Genomic DNA, 10,280 nt, shown 5'->3' on the forward strand with positions numbered 1-10,280 from the left:
CGGTGAAATCAGAGTCACAGGTCCACAGGGGTGGTAGTCGATGAACCCACCCTGCCTGAGGCCACCAAAATCCGAGGTCCACTCAAGTCCAGAAGTCGAGGCCCAAGGTACTCCACAGTCCAAAGTCAATACCAGAGTTCGGATTGATCAAAGCCTGAAGGTCAACTCCATAATTATTGAGAATCCAGGTTGATAACCTTGAGGTTGACAAAGTCCAGCAGGTAGAGCTGAAGGTTTCCAAAAAACAGAAAGGTCAAGTCTGTGAGTCCAGGTCAGAGATTAGAGGTTGGATACTTGATGTCTGAGTGTCTAGTCCAGAGGTAGCCTATCCCGGAGGTGTGTGTGTGTGAGTGAGTGTGTGTGTAGGATGGATGGAAAGGGGATTGATTTGCTGCCATTGTCTTGTTTTGCTCTGTTCTGTGTTGTGTTGTGTCTAACACAGGGGTTGGCAATCTTTACCACTGAAAGAGCCATTTGGACCCGTTTTCCACAGAAAAGAAAACACTGGGAGCCACAAAACCCGTTTGACATTTAAAATGAAATAACACTGCATACAACGTTTTTTTTGCCTTTATGCTATGTTTAAACAAACTATAATGTGTGGCATTTATGAAATCGATGAACTCCTGCAGAGAAAACAAAATTACATTTCTGCATGCAACAAAAACATTTTGAACTCCGAAAAAAAGACGTTGGGTTGAAGGTTACTTTTAAGCAAAATACTCAATGTCTATTTGAGTCCTTGTATTTATGAAAAACGCCGAACTTAAATTGTCCGCCAGCAGCAAACCAAAAATAACGTCAGCCAGCTGTCAACCTGAAAAATAAAAGGACTATTTCACTGAACAATGAAAAAATATGAATATATGTAAAATAATAGGCAATTAAATATTTATCATACTTGGTTAATGGGATTTCTGCTCCTGGACCTCAGCGCACAGCGTCTGCACATCAGGGCTGTATGACGTCACCTTCATCTTTACACAGGATCGCAAACTGTCATCTGTGAGGCGTGCGCGATGTTTGTTTTTAATAAAGTTCATGTTGGAGAATACCTGCTCACATACATATGTGGATCCAAAGATCGACAGGACTCCAAGCGCATACTTTTTAATGTTTACATAAATGTCGGGGATAGCATTCCATGTTTCGAACACAAGTTTGTCCGGTTTGGGGAGTTTTTCAATATCACTCCATTTGTGATTCTGAGCAAGAACGGCTTTCTGACGCGCAACATCTTCGAGGTCTGCTGTCAAGCGTCTAAACTTGGACACCCATATGTCTTTGTCGGCTATGTCGGCCAGTTCCATCTCAAGATCAGGTTGACTCACACCTGCCAATGCAGTTGTATTTAGTAGGGATGGATCGATGCTTAGGGGAGTGACCGGGAAGGATAATGTGTTTTTTTCCTGTCTGAACTCACGGAAGCGTTTCCCAAACAATGTTTGCATTGCAATGATTGCAGAATGTAAATACTCCGAATTTATCATGTCGTGAGCTTGTTTGAACTCTCTCAAATTGGGGAAGTGAGACAATGTGCCTTTATGAAAATCTCTGGCAAGCACTGTCAACTTGCGCTTGAATGCCAAAACATCCTCCAACATGTGCAGGGCTGTACGTCCTTTCCCCTGAAGAGCTGTGTTCAGCGTGTTCAGGTGTGCTGTCATGTCTACCATGAAGTGTAGCTTTTCCAGCCACTCTGGCTGTTCCAGCTCAGGAAAGGTGAGACCTTTGCTGCCCAGGAAAGTTTTCACTTCTTCCAGACACGCGACAAAGTGTTTCAGCACCTCCCCTCTTGACAGCCACCAGACTTTGTTGTGCAGCAGGAGTCAGAATATGTGTTTTCCAGCTCGTCCAGTAACAAACGGAATTGACGGTGATTTAAACTTTTTGCCATTATTTTATTGACAATCTGAATGACGACATCCATTACTTCTGTGCATTCCCGAGGAAATGTTTGAGCGCACAGTGCCTCTTGGTGCAAGACGCAGTGAAAAGTCAGCAGCTTTCTGTCCAGCAACTTCTGCAGTAAAGCCACAAATCTCTAGTGCGCTCCTGTCATACTTAGTGCCCCATCAGTAGCTACTGACACCAGGTGGGTGGTCTTTATTCCTTTGGCTCTTAAACAATTCAAGACAGCCTCACAGATGTCCTCCCCCCGTGTTTGGCCTTTTACAGGTATCAACTCAATCATTTCTTCCTGTGGCCCGGCAGAGTTTACATACCGGCAGAACAGCGCTATTTGTTCAATATCACCTTTGTCTTTAGACTCATCACAGGCAATTGAGTAGGCCACCGCTGAATTGATGTCTTTAATTTGCTGTCTTGTGATGTCTTTCTTTTCTTTCTTTCTTTCTTTCTTTCTTTTTCAATCTTTTTATTAAATTTCATATATAAAAAAAATAACACAAAATAATGAATAGATTACAGATTCAATAGACTTGAGATTACATTAGTAATAGGATAATAATATCCTATTAAAACATCCATCAACAAAAGGTACATAAATCAATCAAGTCTATATAAATATATATGAAAAACAAAAATAATCATCGAAAGAAGAAAAAAAAAATTGAAATTATATATGAGAAAAAATATATAATGAAAAAAAATACTAAACTAAAACTAACATGGGCAATAATAGCACTTTATAAATATATAAAGGTGTCAAGAAAAACTCCAGAACTCCATACCTGAACAAGTATAAGTAGAGAAAAGGATCTGAAATAAGCCAAATTAATTCATATGAAAGTGTCGAATAAATGGTCCCCAGGTTTCTTCAAATTTAATTGAAGAATCAAAGATAGTGCTTCTGATTTTTTCCAAACTCAAATAAGAAATAGTTTGGGAGAACCACTGAAATGTAGTAGGAGGATTTACTTCTTTCCAGTTTTGTAATATAGACCTTCTGGCAATTAATGTTACAAAAGCAGTCATTCGTCTGATTGAAGGGGAAAGCTGATTGCCATCTTCATTTGGTATACCGAAAATTGCAGTAATAAAATGGGGTTGTAAATCGATATTCCATACTGAGGAAATGACATCAAAAATGTCCTTCCAATAATTATGTAAAGTGGGACATGTCCAAAACATATGAGTCAATGAAGCCACTTCTAAGTGACATCTGTCACATTGAGGATTAATATGCGAATAAAATCGGGCAAGTTTATCTTTAGACATATAAGCTCTATGTACAATTTTAAATTGTATTAAAGCATGTTTAGCACAAATAGAGGAGGAATTAACCATTTGTAAAATTTTTTCCCATTTATCTGTTGATATATTACATCGAAGTTCTTTTTCCCATTCTTGTCTAATTCTATCCGATATTTCTGGCTGTATCTTCATAATCATGTTATAAATAAAAGCTACTAATCCCTTCTGACAAGGATTAAAAGTAAAAATCAAATCTGAAAAATCCAATGGAGTTGAATTAGGAAAAGATGGAAGAATTTTATGTAAGAAATTTCTAATTTGTAAGTATCTAAAAAAATTAGATTTAGGTAATTCAAATTTGTTGGATAGTTGATCAAAAGACATCAAAGTACCTTCAAAAAAAAGATCACGAAAACATTTTATACCTTTCCTTTTCCATATACTAAAAGCTTGATCTGTCAATGAAGGTTTGAAAAAAAAATTACATAAAATAGGGCTGTCCAGAGCAAAGTTTTTCAGATTAAAGAATTTGCGAAATTGAAACCAAATTCGTAGTGTATGTTTAACAACAGGGTTAGATATCTGTTTATTGAATTTGGCTAAATCAATAGGAAGAAAAGAACCAAGAACGGAAAATATAGAATATCCCTTAACCTCACTACATTCCAAATTTACCCACTGTGGGCACACAGGTGAATCCAAATCTAGTTTCCAGTACATTAGGTTACGAATATTATTCGCCCAATAATAAAATCTAAAGTTAGGTAAAGCTAGACCACCATCTTTTTTAGACTTTTGTAATTGCCTTTTGCTTAACCTAGGATTTTTATTTTGCCAAACAAATGAGGAAATCTTTGAATCAATATTATCAAAAAAAGATTTAGGAATAAAAATTGGTAAAGCTTGGAATAAATATAAAAATTTCGGTAAAATCATCATTTTAATAGCATTAATCCGACCAACTAATGATAAAAATAAGGGAGACCATCTAGTAGTAAGTTGCTGAATTTGATGAAGCATAGGTAAAAAATTCAGTCCAAATAAATCTTTATATTTCTTGGTGATTTTTATACCTAAATAGATAAAGTTATCAGTAACAACTTTAAATGGCATCCTATCACTCAATAAAGTTTGCGCATTTAAAGGGAATAACTCACTCTTATCTAAGTTTAACTTATAACCAGAAAAACTACCAAATTGAGCCAACAAGGATAAAATAGCAGGAATAGACCTACTAGGATTAGAAATATATAACAACAAATCATCAGCATAAAGCGATAATTTGTATAATTTCTCATTACGGGTAATACCAAAAATATTAGGAGACTCACGAATAGCAATAGCTAAAGGTTCTAATGCAATATTAAATAATAAAGGACTTAAAGGACAACCTTGTCTCGTACCACGAGATAATTGAAAAAAAGAGGATCTATAATTATTTGTAAGAACAGAAGCAACAGGTTTATAATATATTAATTTAATCCATGATATAAAATTAGGACTAAAATTAAAGTTTCTCAATGCATTAAATAAATATGTCCATTCAACTCTATCAAAGGCTTTTTCAGCATCTAATGAGATAACACATTCTGGGGTTGTAGGTGATGAAGTATAAATTATGTTAATCAATTTTCTAATATTAAAAAAGGAATATCGATTCCTAATAAAACCAGTTTGATCTTCTGAAATAATCTGTGGTAATACCTTTTCTAATCTAATGGCTAAAATTTTTGTAAGAATCTTAGAGTCTACATTTAATAAAGATATAGGGCGATAAGATGCACATAAGGTAGGATCTTTATCTTTTTTAAGAATTAAAGAGATAGTAGCTTCATAAAACGATTGAGGTAATCTCTTCTTAACAAACGCATCATTAAAGATTTCACATAGCCAAGGAGAAAGCAATAAAGAAAAAGTTTTAAAAAATTCTACAATAAAACCATCAGGACCAGGAGCTTTCCCTGAATTCATTGATGAGATAGCCTCTCTTATTTCATCCATAGAAATAGGAGCATCAAGCAAGCTACAATCTTCATCTATCAGTTTAGAAATATTCAAATTATTAAAAAAATTATCCATCGTAAACCGGTCACCGTCAAATTCTGATTGATATAAAGATTTATAAAAATCTTGAAAAGTGTTATTAATTTCTTTATAATCAGTAGTTAAATTACCGTCTTGTTTACGAATTTTAATAATTTGTCGCTTAGTCGAAATAGCTTTTAATTGATTAGCTAACAATTTACCAGTTCGATCACTATGAATATAAAATTGAGCCCTAGTCTTAATTAATTGATTCTCAATTGAAGAAGATAATAATAAACTATGTTCCATTTGAAGCTCAACTCTCTTCTTATAAAGTTCTTTGGTAGGAGTAACGGAATAAATCTTATCAATTTCTTTAATTTTATCCACCAATAAAGCTATATCTGAATATCTTTGTTTTCTTTTACCAGCGGAATATGAAATAATTTGTCCACGAATAAAAGCCTTGAAAGAGTCCCAAAGTATTCCTTTATCAATCTCTTCATTATAGTTTGTTGAAAAAAATAAGTCAATTTGTTGTTTTATGAAGGTAATAAATTCTGGATCTTGAAGTAAAGTAGCATTAAGTCTCCAAGATCTAGTATTGATAGAAGAATCCGAAATCTTGATAGATAACTTCAAAGGCGCATGATCCGAAATAGCAATAGAATCGTATTTACAATCAATAACATCTGTTAATAAACGATGATCAATAAGAAAGTAATCAATTCTAGAATAACTATGATATACATGTGAAAAAAATGAAAATTCTTTACCTTTAGGATTCAAAAACCGCCATATTTCAGTAATTCCAGAATCAACCATAAAAGAATTAATAAGTAAAGCTGATCTATTCGGAAGAGTTCGAATAGGTTTAGATCTATCCATCGAAGGATTCAAACAACAATTAAAGTCTCCACCCATAATCAACATATATTCATTCAAATTAGGAAGAGAAGTAAATAAACGTTTAAAAAATTCAGGACAATCAAAGTTTGGAGCATAAATATTAACTAAAACAACTTTCCGATTAAAAAGTGAACCAGTTATCAACAAAAATCTACCCTGTGGATCAGAAATAATTTCATAATGTGTAAACGAAATTGAGGCGTCTATAAAAATAGACACACCCCTAATTTTAGCGGTACAATTTGAGTGAAATTGTTGACCTTTCCAGAACCTAAAAAAACGTTGATTATCCTCCCTCCTAATGTGGGTCTCCTGTGCAAAAATAATATTAGCGTTCAATCTATGGAATACTTTAAATATTTTTTTACGTTTAATCGGATGATTTAAACCATTAGTATTCCACGAGATAAAGTTAATAGATTTATCCATCATACCAATATTAATTGTGTGTATCATAAAAGGTTAAAAAGACACATAACCCACAATTTAGGAAGAAGGAAAATTGATTCAGGAGCAACCGGAGATCCTGACACCTCAACAATATTAACAATTTAAAGTCAGCCCATAAACTAAAAGCAAAAAAATAAAAAGCAAAAGCATGAAAAAAGATCCCTCCCCCCTCCCCCCACCCTTTGAAAAAAAGCCAAGCGGCAGGCGCATAAACTAATACTAATATTACCCCCATTTCAAGATGGCAGCTCCATAAGAAAATTTTTTAAGAAAAAACTATATAACACCCCAATTAAAATATAGAGTTGCAAAAAAAAAAATATATATATATATATATACCTACATATATATATATATATATATATATATATATACACATACACACCCATATCAGACAAATCAAAAAAAAACTAAAATAGTAAAACCAGAAAGATCATTAATAAAAAAAAATGCACATTAAAGTTTAAAAATGTGATACACCTTTAAAAAAGAAATTCCATATTCAGATACAAAGATGACGTTTCACAAGCCAAGACTTATGGGAAGAAGAAACGACATTTTGAGAAAGCCATATTACAAAATATGAATATAAATTCAGCAATCTAATAAGAAAATATAGTAAAAAAGTTATCAAAATAGAATATTTTTATAAAAAAAAAGATTTAATAGACACTACAACATATTTAAAAAAAAAACTAAAGAAAAAGAATTCAAAACCTTTGTTCCATTTCTAAATACAGGCAAGCAAATAAACGCTTATAAAAAGTAAAGACTTATGGGAAGAAGAAACGACATTTTGAAAAAAAATAATTCATTATTACAAAATACAAACGTATATAAAAAAAGGATATAATAAAAATTAAAACAGCATCTATAAGCAATAATAATAGTAGTAAAAAAGAAAGACCCAGACCCATAGTTCAAAATAAGAAGTTATAACCCAACTTCCAGGGTTAAAACTTAAAATGAAATAACATCCTCTCTCCAAAAAAAATCTTCAATGTAACTCATAGTTCAAGTTGCACTAGAGGATCGATATTCTTCAACAAATTTCTTCGCTTCTTCAGGAGTGATAAAAAAATGTAGACTGTTGTCGGGCAGCACCATTCTAAGTTTCGCCGGATACATTAAAGCTTGTTTAAAACCAAACGAATGAATCTCTGCCATCACTGGTTTAAAAGCGATCCTGGCTTTCATAACTTCATACGAATAGTCTTCAACTATTCGAAATGAATAATTTCTGTAGGAGATCATACCTTTTTTACGAGCTAATCGAATTAGAAGCTCTTTCTCACGAGGATAATGAAGGCGAACAATCACCGCTCGTGGTTTATCAGACACAGACGAAAGCCTCGCAACTCTATGAGCGCGGTCAATAACAGGTTCATTTTTCAAACCTTCACCACCGAAAATTTCCCACAGTAATTTAGAGAAAAATTCAGTTAAATCACCGGACTCAACTTTTTCGGGAATTCCGATGATGCGCAAATTCTGTCTGCGAGAACGATTTTCAAGATCAGTAATTTTAAACTTGTACTGATCTAAAGTTTTAACAGTCGACTCTATCTTCTTCTCTAACACTTCAATTGTACGTGCTTTTTCACAAATTGATTGTTCAAGAGTCGTGATCTTATTTCCATGCTGTTGAACCTCTAACGCCTGCGACTGAAACTTAGTTTCAAGCGATTTAACAACTCCTTCAAGATCGGATATTTTCGAAGTAATCCTCCTTTCAAAACTTAACAGTTTACTGTCCAATTTACCTTCTAGTCTGCCTTCCAGAGCCGCAAATTTAGCATCCAGTTTATTGTCCAATTTACTTTCCATAGCCGCAAATTTAACATCCAGTTTAGTGTCCAAAAGACCAACAATTGCGTCGATGGATACAGGATCCTTAGCCGATTTCTTACTTGTAGCCATTTTAGGTTTGACAAGATTAGATCAACTATTATTTTAGGAAAAAAGGGTCAATCAAAGGTAGCAACTCATATGATTAAGTTCGAAAAGGTCTAATTAAAGGGTGATTATAGTTAAAAAAATAAAGAGCGCCTAAAAGGCAGATGCTTACGCCGCCATCTTGAAACTCCACCCCCTTGTGATGTCTTCTGCCATTTTTATGGTTCTGTCTTTGACAGTCTTTGCAGAGAGGGGCATATCCCTGATTTCCTGCACAATTTCACTCTTGTTTTTAAAGTCCATGAATAGATGTTCTGAAATCTTAATGTAAGATTCTTTTATATATTCACCATCTGTAAACTGCTTCCCGTGCCTGACTATTTTCTGAGCGGTAACAAAACTAGCATATGTAGTTGATTTTCCAGACTTCATCCTCTTCTTGAAATGATTTTTGCTCAGATCAACCTTCCGCATCAGTTCCGAAATGGCTTTTTTTCTCTCATCTCCATCCGGATATTTTTGAGCAAAGTCTGCGTGTTTATTCTGGAAATGTCTTGCGACTTTTGACTTTTTGTTGTTTGCTAGTTTCTCATTGCATATTAAGCATACCGGTAAACCAGTCTCGTCAGCACTGAAAGCAAATGAATCTGCCCACGTATCATTAAACATTCTGTTTTCTTCAGTCACTTTTCTTTTTTTAGAATTCTCCAAAGTTGGCCTACCATGGTTCGAAAAATTAAAGAAATCGCGCACTGGCGGGTGTGAGGCATTGGCAGTGGTGACGTATATTAATAGCGACAAAAAACACGTTTTATTTAGATTGTACAAGATCACCATAATCTTCACATTTAGAATTACATTTCAAAAACTAACAAACTAACATAAAATACATTTTAATTAAATACTCATCATTTATTTTCCAAAGCCACAGGGAGCTGCGGCACAGAGATGAAAGAGTCGCATGCGGTTCCGGAGCCGCGGGTTGCCGACCCCTGGTCTAACAATATAGGAATGCTATGTTGGTGCAACATTCAGGCTGCCTCCAGCACATCCTTGGGTGTGTTGATTAACATAAACAACACATTTCACTGTATGTTTCAATGTACATGTGATAAATAAATCTAAATCTAGTACCAGGATAATAATGGTCTTTTTGAAGAAAGTGAGCAACCCATACTGAAACAGGGAGAGGTTAAAAATGTCTACAGTACCCCGCCAGCTGATCTGCACAGACTGTAAGGACACAGTCAGGGACACCATCTGGGCCTGTTGCTTCCTACGAGTCCACTCCCTGGAAGATTGATCTTACAACCAAAGCAGTGACTGAGGAGTCAGGTGCATTGGAGGTTGTTGGGGTGGGTGGTGACATTCCAATCATTTTCAGATCAAAATATACATAGACTGTGTTAGGTTCATCGAAAAGGGATGTGTTGTCAGTGATGCAGTGTGATTTTGTTTTGTAGTCTGGTCTAGTATATATGCTCTGCCACAACTGACAGCTGGTATTGTCTCTTGGTATTCCTGATAGCTTTACATTAGAAATATTCTAGGGATTTCCATGTCTGAGGGCTTGCTGGTCAGTCCTTTCCTATACGTTTGAAAATCTGCTTGAAGGACCCAATGCCTCCCGTGTTGTTAATACAGAAGTTTCTGGCTCTTCATCCTTCCCATTCAGGTATTCAGTGACATACTCTACAATTGTACAAGAAGTGTCAAACCATTCCAGGATAGACTGTAATTGTCACAGAATTGTACGCTCCAATCAATATTGTTCTCTCACTGTTAACTCCTTGTGTAATTGAGCCATACATGGTATCATTCTTCTTTGCTCTTCTGTGGACTAC

The sequence above is a fragment of the Hypanus sabinus genome, chromosome 19 (genome assembly GCF_030144855.1).
Source record: "Hypanus sabinus isolate sHypSab1 chromosome 19, sHypSab1.hap1, whole genome shotgun sequence".
Taxonomy (NCBI): domain Eukaryota; kingdom Metazoa; phylum Chordata; class Chondrichthyes; order Myliobatiformes; family Dasyatidae; genus Hypanus; species Hypanus sabinus.